Raw genomic sequence first — 13,378 nt, 5'->3', positions numbered from 1 at the left:
CCTAGATGCTCTCCAAAGTCTCTTGAACTGCTGACCCTTTAGTTAGCAGCTGAGCTCTTAACCTCTGTGCCACCAGGGCTCCTTAAATGATTTCACTTATTTATAAATGTATGTAACCCCCTTTTACATCTTACATTTCGCCTATCCATCCTCATTCATCCATTCATCAGCCATTTATTTAGTGCCAAATATGTGTCAGCTATACTTTGGGTAAGAACACACCAATGAATAAGTCATGGTTTATGTGCTTAAGTATTTTACAAACCAGAAGATACATAATTAGGTTAATACGCTACAATATAAGTAAAATAGGATGTGGGCCTATAAGACTAGGAGCCCACAAAGAGCGGGTGCCTTACCTACCCTGAGGGACAGTGGGCCAGGGAGGCTCTTTGAAGGAGTTAGATGGGTCAAGAGAAAGAGAACATCCCAAGTCAAAAGAGCAGTACAATCAAGGCATATACGTGAGAAAGAACATAGAGAGTGAGAAACAAAAACATGTTAGCAGCTTCAAAGGTCAGTGTAGCAGGGGCGGGGGTTTGAGGACCAAGGTTTCAGGGGACATCTAAGTCCATTGGCATAATAAAATCTATTAAGAAAACAGTCTGCATCTCACTTTGGAGAGTGGCATCTGTGGTCTTAAACACTAGAAAGCGGCCATCTAAGATGCACCAATTGGTCTCAAACCACCTGGAGCAGGGAAGAAGGAAGAACACCAAAGACACAAGGTAATTATGAGCCCAAGAGATAGAAAGGACCACATAAACCAGAGACATCAGCCTGAGACCAGAACTAGATGGTGCCTGGCTATAACTGATGACTGCCCTGACGGGGAACTCATCAGAGAAACCCTGAGGAAGCAGAAGAGCAGTGGGATGCAGACCCCAAATTCTCATAAAAAGACCAGATTTAATGGTCTGACTGAGACTAAAAGGACCCCAGAGGTTATGGTCCCCAGACCTTCTATTAGCCCAAGACAGGAACCATTCCCAAAGCCAACTCTTCAGACAGGGATTAGACTGGTCTGTGGGATAGAAAATGGTACTGGTGAAGAACAAGCTTCTTGGATCAAGTGGACACATAAGACTATGTTGGGATCTCCTGTCTAGAGGGGGGATGAGAGGGCAGAGGGGGCAAGAAGCTACCCGAATGGACACTAGGAGAGAGAGTGGAGGGAAGAACTGTACTGTCTCATTGGAGGGAGGGCAATTAGGAGTGTATGGCAAGGTGTATGTAAATTTTTGTATGAGAGACTGACCTGATTTGTAAACTTTCACTTAAAACGCAATAAAAATTAATTAAAAAAAAAATTACACCCTAGGGAACCTATGGGGCAGTTCTCTGTCACAGGTGGTTGCCATGGGTCAAAATTAAACAACAACAAAAATATGTTAGCATAGTCTATGTTAACATAGTCAGTGTGAGGCATGAAAGTATAGAAATGTGGAGGGACCAAGCCTGGACCACAGCCAGAGGTGAGACTGGGAGTCTTCAATGACGTGAACTTCTTTCAGTAAGTGATGGAAAAAATTCAGAAGATTATAAACAGGGAAATGGCATGAACAGATTTAAGGGATAGCTAAATTCTGATCTGACTATGGTCTAGAAGGATCACTTAGAGGGGTCTAGACTAGAATTTTGATTTTTGTTCCACAGTAGTCCTTCAGTGATGCTATTGAGCTTCTCCATCGTCTCTTTCCACAGATGTAGTCAATATGATTTCTGTGTATTCCATCTGGCAAGGTCCATGTGTATAGTAGGTGTTTATGTTGTCAAAAAAAAGATACTAGTAGTGAATAAGTCGTTGATCTTGCAAAATTCTATCATGTGATCTCTGGCGTCATTTCTAACACCAAGGTCATATTTTTCCGATAACCAATCCTTCTTCTTTGTTTCCAACTTTAGCATTCCAATCACCAACAATTATCAATGCATCTTGATTACATGTTTCATCAATTTCAGACTGCAGAAGTTGGTTAAAATCTTCAGTTTCTTCATCTGTGGCATTTATGGTTGGTGTGTAAATTTGAATAGTCAAATTGACTGCATCTGTGGAAAGAGACAATGGAAAATCTCAATATCATCAGTCAGAATAAGGCCAGAGGCTGACTGCAGAACAGACCGTCAATTGCTCATATGCAAGTTCAAGTTGAAACTGAAGAAAATTAGAACAAGTCCATGAAAGCCAAAGTACAACCTTGAATATATCCCACCTGAATTTAAAGACCATATCAAGAATAGATTTGACACGTTGAACACCAATGGCTGAGGACCAGGTAAGTTGTGGGATGACATCAAGGACATAATACATAAAAGAAGCAAAAGCTCATTAAAAAGACAGGAAAGAAAGAAAAAAACAAAATGGATGCCAGAAGAGATTCAGAAACTTGCTCTTGGACATAGAGCAGGTAAAGTGAATGGAAGAAAAAGAGCTGAATGCAAGATTTCAAAAGGTAGCTAGAGAAGACAAAGTAACAAATTATAATAAAATATGCAAAGACCTGGAGTTAGGAAACTAAAAGGGAAGAACACACTTGGCATTTCTCAAGCTAAAAGACCTCAAGAAAAAAATTCAAGCCTCAAGTTGCAATATTGAAGGATTCCATGGGCAAAAAGTTGAACGATGCAGGAAGCATCAAAAGAAGATGGAAGAAATACACAGAGCCTGTGTACCAAAAAGAATCAATTGACATTCAACCATTTCAGGATGTCACATATGATCAAGACCTGATGGTACTGAAGGAAGAAGTCCTACTGTGCTGAAGGGAATGGCAAAAAACAAGCCTCCAGGAATTGATAGAATACCAACTGAGATGTTTCAGCAAATGGATGCAATCCTGGAAGTGCTTACTAGTCTATACCAAGAAATTTGGAAGACAAATATCTGGCTGACTGGAAGAGATCCATATTTGTGCCTATTAATTCAACAGAACATGGAAATTATCAAATAATATCATTTATATCACACACAAGTAAAATGTTGCTGAAGAGCATTCAAAAGCAGTTGCAGCAGTATATCGACAGGGAACCGCCAGAGATTCAACCCAGATTCAGGAGAGGACATGGAATCAGGGATATCATTGCTAACGTCAGGTGCTTCTTGGATGAAAGCAGAGAATACCAGAAGGACGTTTACTTGCATTTACTGACTATGCAAAGACATTCGACTTTGTGGATCATAACAAATTATGGATAACATTTTGAAGAATGAGAATTCCAAAACATTTTATTGTGCTCATGTGGAGCCTGTACATAGACCAAGAGGCAGCTGCTCAAACAGAATAAGGTGATACTGCATGGTTTAAAATCAGAAAAAGTGTGTGTCATGTTTGTATTCTTTCACCACACTTATTCAATTTGTATGCTCAGCAAATAATCTGAGAATCTGGACTATAAGAAGAAGAATGAGGCATCAGGATTGGAGGAAGACTCATTAACAACCTATTATATACAAATGACAACCTTGTTTGCTGAAAGTGAAGAGGACTTCAAGCACTTACTGATGAAGATCAAAGACTACAGTCTTCAGTATAGATTACACCTCAACATAATGAAAACAAAAATCCTCACAACTGGACCAATAAGCAAAATCATGATAGTCGGAGAAAATTGAAGTTGTCGATGATTTCATTTTACTTGGATACACAGTCAATGCCCATGGAAGCAGCAGTCAAGAAATCAAATGACATAATGCATTGGGTAAATCTGCTGCAAAAGACCTTTTTTTTAAAAAAAAAAAAAATTTATTGTGCTTTAAGTGAAAGTTTACAAATCAAGTCAGTCTCTCACATATAAACTTATATACACCTTACTACATACTCCCATGTACTCTCCCCCTAATGAGTCAGCCTGCTCCCTCCTTCCAGTCTCTCCTTTTGTGGCCGTTTTGCCAGTTTCTAACCCTCTCTACCCTCCCATCTCCCCTCTAGATAGGAGATGCCCAACACAGTCTCCAGTGTCCACCTGATACAAGTAGCTCACTCCTCATCAGCATCTCTCTCCAACCCATTGTGCAGTCCAATCCATGTCTGATGAGTTGTCTTTGGGAATGGTTCCTGTCCTGGGCCAACAGAAGGTTTGGGGACCATGACCACCGGGACTCTTCTAGTCTCGGTCAGACCATTAAGTCTGGTCTTTTTATGAGAATTTGGGGTCTGCGTCCCACTGTTCTGCTCCCTCAGGGGTTCTCTGTTGTGCTCCCTGTCAGGGCAGTCATCGGTTGTGGCCGGGCACCATCTAGTTTTTCTGGTCTCAGGATGATGTAAGTCTTTAGTTCATGTGGCCCTTTCTGTCTCTTGGGCTCATAATTATCTTGTGACCTTGGTGTTCTTCATTCTTCTTTGATCCAGGTGGGTTGAGACCAATTGATGCATCTTAGATGGCCGCTTGTTAGCATTTAAGACCTCAGACGCCACACTTCAAAGTGGGATGCAGAATGTTTTCTTAATAGAATTTATTTTGCCAATTAACTTAGATGTCCCCTGAAGCCATAGTCCCCAACCCCCGCCCTTGCTCTGCTGACCTTCGAAGCATTCAGTTTATCCAGGAAACTTCTTTGCTTTTGGTCCAGTCTGCAAAAGACCTTTTTAAGGTGTTAAAAAACAAAGATGTCACTTTGAGGACCAAGGTGCACCTGACCCAAGCCGCGGTGTTTTCAATCACCTCATGTGCATGCAAAAGCTGGACAATGAATAAGGAGGACTGAAGAAGAATTGATGCCTTTGAATTATGATGTTGGGAAAGAATACTGAATATACCACAGACTGCCGGAAGAACAAACATACCTATTTTGGAAGAAGTACAGCTAGAATGCTCCTTAGACGTAAGGATGGCAAGACTTTGTCTCGTGTACTTTGGATATGTTATTAGGTGAGACCAGTCCTTCGAGAAGGACATCATGCATGGTAAAGTAGAGGGCCAGTGAAAAAGAGGAAGGCCCTCAATGAAATGGACTGACACAGTGGCTGCAACAATGGATTAAACATGGCAATGATTGTATGGATGGCGTAGGTCCAGACAGTGTTTCCTTCTGTTGTACATAGCGTTGCTATGAGTTGGAGATGACTGCACCTAACAACAACAGACCCATCTGTCAATCTGTCATACTGTTGTAGCTTGCATGTTGCTACGCTGGGAACAGGTATTTTGAATACCTGCAGGGTCACCCATGATGGACAGGGTTCAGTGGAGCTTCCACACTAAGACAGGTTAGGAAGAAAGGCCTGGTGATCTAATTTCAGAACTAAGCCAATGAAAACTCACAACAGAATATAGTATACTTTAATTGCTGGAAGATGTAGCACAATAACTACAACACTGGACTCAAACATGCCAACGATCATGAAGATGGCACAGGACCCAGCAACATTTTGTTCTGTTATACATAAGGTCACCATAAACTGGAGCTGACTAGATAGCAATTAACATGACTAGAGAGACAAGTTAGGTGGCTGTAGACATAATCCAGGTGAGAGATCCTGAGGGCAATGATAGTACAGATGGAGAAAAGGAGTGGAATTTGAGACGTATTTTAGAGAGTGACGCGTGTTGGGTGTCCATTTCTATGAACATTTGATTTTCCCAACAAACAAAAAGAAGAAAACTTTACCTGCTCCGTGTTCACAGACTTGCATCTTTTTTTTTTTTTAATTTTTATTGAGCTTTAAGTGAAAGTCTACAAATCAAGTCAGTCTCTCATACAAAACCTTGTATACACCTTGCTATATATTCCTAGTTGCTCTCCCCCTAATGAGACAGCACACTCCTTCTCTCCACCGTGTGTTTTTTCGTGTCCATCCAGCCAGCTTCTGTCCCTCTTGGCCTTCACATCTCCCCTCCATACAGAAGCTGCCCAGATAGTCTCATGTGTCTATTTGATCCAAGAAGCCCACTCCTCACCAGTATCATTTTCTGTGTTGTAGTCCAGTCCAATCCTTATCTGAAGAGTTGGCCTTGAGAATGGTTCCTGTCTTGGGCTAACAGAAGGTCTGGGGACCATGACCTCTGGAGCTCCTCTGGTCTCAGTCAGCCCATGAACTCTGGTCTTTTTACTAGAATTTGGGCTCTGAATCCCACTGCTCTCCTGCTCCTTCAGGGATTCTCTGTTGTGTTCCCTGTCAGGGCAGTCATTGGTTGTAGCTGGGCACCATCTAGTTCTTCTGGTCTCAGACTGATGTAGTCTTTGATTTATGTGGCCCATTCTGACTCTTGGGCTCATACTTACCTTGTGTCTTTGGTGTTCTTCATTCTCCTTTGCTCCAGGTGGGTTGAGATCAATTGTTGCATCTTAGATGGCCACTTGCCAGTGTTTAAGACCTCAGATGTCACTCTCCAAAATAGGATGCAGAATGTTTCACGGACTTAAATCTTTAAATTCACAAATTGTGAACACACAAGCTATTATTTTCTTATGATATGTGAATTGAAGGAGGGAGGTGGACACCCACATTCTGAGAGGATTGTTCATTGACTTTCATCAGCTTTGGAAGCTGTGAGCAAATATGTCAAGTTCTCACTTTGTAGCCCCTCATCTATCCTAAAGATGTTTGTGGGCAGGGGGTGGGGGGAAAGTGGGGGATGCCGGAGGAGTTTGCACCATTAAACAGAACTCATGCCATTTGCCACACAGGTTTTCTGTTCAATGGACAGAGCCCATTCACAGCCAGGAAAGGTAAGCAGTCACTTCAATTTAGGCATCTACAACTCTATGTGCAAATGAGTCACAAGCAAGGGGTTGGGTTTTTCTTATGAAAGGCAGATGCCTTTAAAATTCAGGGGCAAATTCTTGGCACAGCAAATGGGGTGAGATTGTCCCAAATTCTCTGGAAGTAACTGAAGACAGTTGGCAAGTTTTGGCTGGCCCAGGAAGTCCAGGGCTCCATTGAGGAATCAGCAGTAAACTTCTGTAAGTTCCATACAGAAGTGAACCTACGATCCCAGCTGGAGCTCTGTTCTCCAAATGGCATTTAATGGGGCCTGTGTGACTTATACAGACTTATAGAAGGATGAAGGCACTTTACAAAATCTGTTCCTACGGTTACATTTCTTAAGAATCACTAGGGATTAGAATGTCACTATTCTCGGACACTCTGCCGCACAGTTTTCTTGTAAACAGTTTACACGGAAATAAAGGAGATCAGTTGCCAATTTGTGTGAGCTTTTCCATACAGGGGCTCACTATGCCCAATTCCCTCTGATTTATGTACCAACTTCTTGTAGCCAGCTAGCCACCAGTCAACTTCACTCCTTAGCACTGTCAGAACAGCTTAAAAGTAAAAAAAAATAAAATACTTCCTTTCTATCATCCCTGTCCTTCAGGATGAGGAAAATTCTCTGCAGAAATTGTACACATTTTGCAAAAACCATAAATTCTATGGGTGATATTTTAATGTCCCAAAGTCAGTGTATAATAAATGTCTCTTGTTATAAGTTAGAGCCTTTCTGGGATGTGTTGACCTTTGAAAAGTCTTTACAATAGATGAGTTTTCTCTTACTCAAGGCTACCATATATTGGTTTTAATTTCTATGAACTCCAAAATTATGACTGAAATTCTTCTGAAATATTGATTCAGTTTTTTTCTGGCTGAAATCGTGCTCAAATTTGGTGATATGAATCACCTCATTTTTCTAGCACTGAAGAATTAAAAACAAAATATCACTTTAGAAAGCAACTGGGGGTATATTACAGAGTGAGTATGTTAATTAAATTGTAATGCATTGTCTAGGACTTCAAATACACACATTATTTAAAACTGTTACTTGACTATTTTAGCTTACACACACACACTTAGAGGAGTAATTCTGATATTTAACATACCTAGGAATCCACTTTTTTCTGTGATTAAAGTTGGATTTTCTGATTCACAGAAACAGTATATTTCATTGACTGCTTGACATTAGGGATAATTTCAGTAAAGTCAAACTTTGATGACCTCTTTAACCTCCTTATTCCCTCTCCAGCCAGGTTCATACACTCCCCTCCAGACTGTGCAGCACCCACAACCAGGTCTCACTACAGCCTGGAACCTGTACAAGGAAGCCCACAAGGAGATCCTGAGATTGAGTCCATTAAAGAGAGTCTTCTATGGTGATGTTGGGCATTCAGGAGGCTGGGGCAGTTTTTCTTTCACAGGTTTTCTGACTGGAGCAGAAGACTCATGGGGCTTCCATGTACTGGGTGCTTACAAATTACCAGGCAAAGTTCTAGGGCCAAGCACACAGCAGTCAGCAATATAGACAAGACCTTGGCCTACCTGCAGCCTACTGTCCCATGCCTTCAGGTAAAATGCCCTTTGGTCCTAATGTTGTTGTTGTGTGCTCCTGAATTGATTCCCACTCCTCGCCACCTTACAGGACAGAGTAGAACTGCATAGGATTCCCTAGGCTGTAATCTTTATGGGAGCAGATCACTAGGTCTTTTCTACTGGGAAGTTGCTGGTGGATTTGAACTACTGAGCTTTGGCCAGCAGCCAAGCACTTAACTATTGTGCTATGAGGCTATCGGGGCTCCTTTTGGTCCTAATAGAAAGGACATTATTCTAGTACCAAATTTAAAACTGAGGCAAAGAATTATACAGTGCAATCCCGTTTAAGTGGGACGGAAAATATATATATATATGCGTGTGTGTGTGTGTGTGTGTGTGTGTATGCATACAGCAGTTAACAAGTACATTGTAGATACTTTTAAAATATTCTGAAGACCAGAGTACTATTGTGGAGTGAAGGAAGAGAGGAAAACCTACTTATTTTCGATATATATCTCTCTGTACTCTTTGCTTTTATTCTGTGTATAGCTTACAATTTTTTAAGAGTTTAGTCTTAAAAGATGAATAAGGCATGTATTTATAAACTAACATGGAAAGATATATTGTCAAATGGTATAAAAAATAATTTATGAAACTGTTCAAGGAAGAGTGCATTGTAAAAGAAATAATTACATTGGCACACGGAGTTATTGGTGTTTTTGTATGCCACTGAGTCAATTCTGACTCTTAGCAACCCTATATGACAAAGTTGAGCAGATTGCCAGGTCTTTTCTCCCACAGAGCAGCTCGTAGGTTCAAGCCACTGACCATTTGGTTAGCAGATGAGCACTTAACCATTGTGCCACCAGGGGTCCTTGAAAGATAAACCAAAAAAAAGCCAAATGCATTGCTGCTGAGTCAATTCCAACTCAAAGCAATCCTATAGTACAGAGTAGAACTGCCCCATAGGGTTTCCAAGGAGCAGCTGGTAGATTTGAACTGCCAAACTTGTGGTTAAGCAGCCGTAGTTCTTAACCACTATGCCTCCAGGATTCAACTCCCTTGATATATACATATATTTTTTTTTTTAAGAGGGGGAAAATTGAGAGTATACCACAAATTGCTATCAATGATTGCCTCTAGGGGGTTCAGTGAAGGGGAACACCTCTCATAACCAGAAAAACCAAATCCAGTGCCATCAAGTCAATTCCGACTCATAGTGACACTACAGGACAGAGTAGAACTGCCCCATGGAGTTTCCAAGGAGCGCCTGGCAGATTTGAACTACTGACCCTTTGGTTAGCAGCCATAGCACTTAACCACTATGCCACCAGGGTTTCCAGACCTCTCATATTCTGTTAAACATTTCCATAACACTTGCCTATTTTTTCAGTGAGCATGAATTGAAAATCAGGAAAAAAAAAAGATTTTTTTAAAATAAGTAAAACATTGCATACACTTTAAGCCAAGCAACCTGAGGTAATTCATCCTCATTTAAGTGCCAAAACAAAGAATCTATAAATATTTGTGGGTGAAGGACCGTAAGCATAAACGTTCACCCAGTTCCCACAATTCTCTTTTGCCCTTTAAAGTCCTAAATCAAAGAACACCAAAGACACAAGGTAATTATGAGCCCAAGAGGCAGAAAGAGCCACAAAAAGCAGAGGCTAACATTAGCCTGAGACCAGAAGAACCAGATGGTGCCCGGCTACAACAGATGACTGCCCTGCCAGGGAACACAACAGAGAACCCCTAAGGGAGCAGGAGTGCAGTGGGATGCAGACTCCAAATTCTTGTAGAAAGACCAGACTTAATGGTCTGACTGAGACTAGAAGGACCCCGGTGGTCATGGCCCCCAGGCCTTCTGTTGGCCCTTGACAGGAACCATTCCCAAAGCCAACTCTTCAGACAGGGATTGGACTGGACTATGGGATAGAAAATTATGCTGGTGAAGAATGAGCTTCTTGGGTCAAGTAGACACATGAGACTATGTTGGCATCTCCTATCTGGAGGGGAGATGAGAGGGCAGAGGGGGTCTGAAGCTGGTGGAATAGACACGAAAAGAGAGAGTGGAGGGAAGGAGTGTGCTGTCTTATTAGGGGGAGAGCAATTAGAGTACATAGCAAGGTGTTTATAAATTTTTGTATGAGAGTCCAACTTGATTTGTAAACTTTCACTGAAAGCACAATTAAAAAAAAAAAAAAAGTCCTAAATCAGAGGAGATTCCACATAACTCTTCAGATCCAGAACCTTCATTTGGGAGCCAGGCCCTCTGTGGAGATAATCACAGGGGAAAGGACTGGGTCAGGTGCCATCCAGCAGTGGGCATGCAGATCCCGTGGGGGTCAGCTGACCTCCTCAGTGCTGCCTTTTTAGGAAAGGATATTTAGTCTGAGGCAGAAAAGGCCCTTCTGTCTTTAACCCTTCAGCTTGACCTTATACCCCAAAACCTGTGCTGTATTTTGGGCTTCATCAAGATGTGGCAAGCAGGTTCAGTTTTCATTTTACTTTCAAGCACTAATTTGAAGGTTTTCATTTTGAATTGGCCTGAATCTAGGTCTCAGGCCCACACACAGTGGCAAGCCCTTGCATGGCAGAGGTGGGCCTTGGCAGGCTTGCCTGTACTTTCACTTCCCACCCAGATTCCTGAGCACAAACCAATGGGAGCTTGCGTCAGATTCGCCGAGGCAGGCCAGGGAGACAATCCTGAAATCCCCTTGGTGACACAGCATCACAAAAGCCTGTTTGTAACGTATCACACTGCTAAATTTAGACATAGTCTGGCTATTACACAGAAAGAGCTCTTGAAAAGAGACAAAAAGAATCCAAGGATACAGAAAACCTGCCTGGGCCAGTGAGTCCTCACTTGTTTTGTAATTCAGACAGAGGAGGAGTTAATTCAAACCTCAGCCAGTTGCAACAGAGCCCTTGTTTCCATGAAGCTACCCTGGAGAAGGAAGTGCCTTCTAGGTGCTATAAGCTGGTGCCAGCCAAGCCCACACAAGATGTAAGCTGGGCAGGGTAATTGATAATATCAGATGATACCATGTGAGGGTTTATATGAGGGCAAATAACAAGCATATGAATAAAGTCACGTGTCCCCAAAGGGACAAATATCAACAGCTGAAGTATTATTCATGGCACTGAAAGCATCACTCATGTTATTAATAAACTATTTAAAACATATACAACAGAAAACGGGCTCAGGATACGTTATGGTCTATAAACCATGATTTAAATGGCCTTAGTAGCTGATATCAACAGAGGGACATTATCCATTTGAGATGACTGAGTATTTTGGAAGATGTCACATATTCTCTTTTCCAAGTAAAGATGCAAAAAACTATCAAGACGTATTACCCATCATTTGCTTTTAGAAGAGCCAATCTTCCAGGAGTCTTTCGAAATGTTTTTATTTACAGAATAACCTTTCCGCTTCCTCTGAACTACATACAGGGCTTAAGAGCAGCAATCAAAGATGTACTCAGAGTTTTTCAGGGTAGCACCTCACAGGAATTCACCTGGTGATGAGTTGACAGATACCATCTCAAAAGAGGGGAATGCAGCACAGAAAAAGATAAGCATATTCGAGAGAGGGTAGAACACAGAAGGGAATTCCAGGGAAGCTTGGGAAGGCACAGAAATTCAAGTTGCTCTAAGAGAAGACTCACGGAAAGAAATGTATAGAAGAATAGGACCAACACACACAGAAATACCCCAGGGCTTTGATAAAGACACCAGTTACTGGGCTCTTCTTTCTCACCCATGAGTCATGAATGCACTGTCCTCAACAAAATACGTGTGCACTGAAGCAGACAATTCTTCATTCCAGAATTCACCACTTCATCTCTGATTTAATCTCTAGCAAAGCATTGAAGCGAATTACACAAAGGAAAAAAAAAAAGTGGAGCTCAAATAGAAGAAAAAGAAATAAGTTTTGTTTACTTCCTTATGACAAATAAGGAAGTAAAAAAGTCATATAATGAATTATTACAATAAATTGGATATTTTATAGCTGCATATGTTTTATTTTATATTAATAACAGGAGATATGAGGCATAGTGCTTTCATCAATATCTCTTATTTTTTTAGCACAGGGTTCTTTTAAACATCAGTCTATTCTGAAGTATAGATTTTCAGAAATATCCTGTCTGCATTGTTCTGATTTGTCTCCATATCCCAAAGGCTCTAACAATCAAAGTTTGGGGTTCCATTTGTACTTCTGTTGCTCCAGCCACATAACTAAAATGCAAATAAACTAGTGAATGGTAGAAACAATTTGAAAATGTTTTTCCAGGTAAAAAAAGTCATAATTCAAAGTATGAGTTGAGTCAAAGGGAGGCATTGTCCAGAAAGAAAACACACACACACACAAAAGAAAACTATATCATTAGACAAGTTTGTTCACTTTCCAACAGCAAATGAGTCATTCATCAGTTCATATGCCACATATATTACAGGCCTTGAATGTAAAATGGTATTTATCTTTCAACATAAAAAAAAAAAAAAACCCTAAGGTCTCACATTACCTCAGTTTTCCCCTAAGTTTCTAAACATGCTAAACCAGCCTCCTACCCATCAGAACAACTCATCTGAAGAACTTGAATAGAGAAGGAAAAACAACTAATTATTTTCTCCTTTCCACAAGTAACAGCTACCACCACTCCTTTTGCCTGAGGTGATTTCCCCTTTCCCTTTCACTGGGAGTGACCAAAATATATGAAGGTTAAAAAGGAATAGTTATTCAAAAGCTCCTTGGAGAGCCGGAATGGACAAAGGTACTGCCCAAAACTTTAGAAAAATGTTCTAGAAAAATGAAGATAATAACAATTCAATGATTACCTCAGGAAAAGATCAGCAGTTTAAATTTGGCGTCTGTGGGTTTTGTTTTACTTGGGGGAAAGGCTCATTGATAACTTTAGCTTTATCATCAGGGCTTTTCCTAAAGGAGTGGGGAAGGACTTTCTTGCCTCCACACTATCTGTGGGATTGCACATTCTCTGGTGTCTGAGACAAGAGATTTGAATTTTAGTCAAAGTTCTACTGCTCACTTATTATTTGACCGCCAGGAAATGTCTTAGCTATATTAGGGTCTCAGTTTTTCTTATTTTAAAAATGGAGATGATAATGCCTTT

The 13,378-nt window shown here is 40.9% G+C and overlaps 1 long non-coding RNA gene across 1 annotated transcript in view; it reads left to right on the top strand.

The window, feature by feature from the left end:
• LOC111749549 (uncharacterized) overlaps positions 1 to 12,759 on the top strand; it is a 70,333-nt gene extending 57,574 nt beyond the window's left edge. Inside the window, exons 3-4 of the long non-coding RNA XR_002784668.2 lie at positions 6,629 to 6,670; positions 7,960 to 12,759. This is a non-coding gene — a long non-coding RNA (uncharacterized LOC111749549). The remainder of the gene's footprint in view (positions 1 to 6,628; positions 6,671 to 7,959) is intronic.
• The last annotated feature ends 619 nt before the right edge of the window (positions 12,760 to 13,378 follow it).

Source organism: Loxodonta africana, chromosome 1, assembly GCF_030014295.1.
Source record: "Loxodonta africana isolate mLoxAfr1 chromosome 1, mLoxAfr1.hap2, whole genome shotgun sequence".
Classification (NCBI taxonomy): domain Eukaryota; kingdom Metazoa; phylum Chordata; class Mammalia; order Proboscidea; family Elephantidae; genus Loxodonta; species Loxodonta africana.
This window is presented reverse-complemented; position numbering and strand designations above follow the sequence as displayed.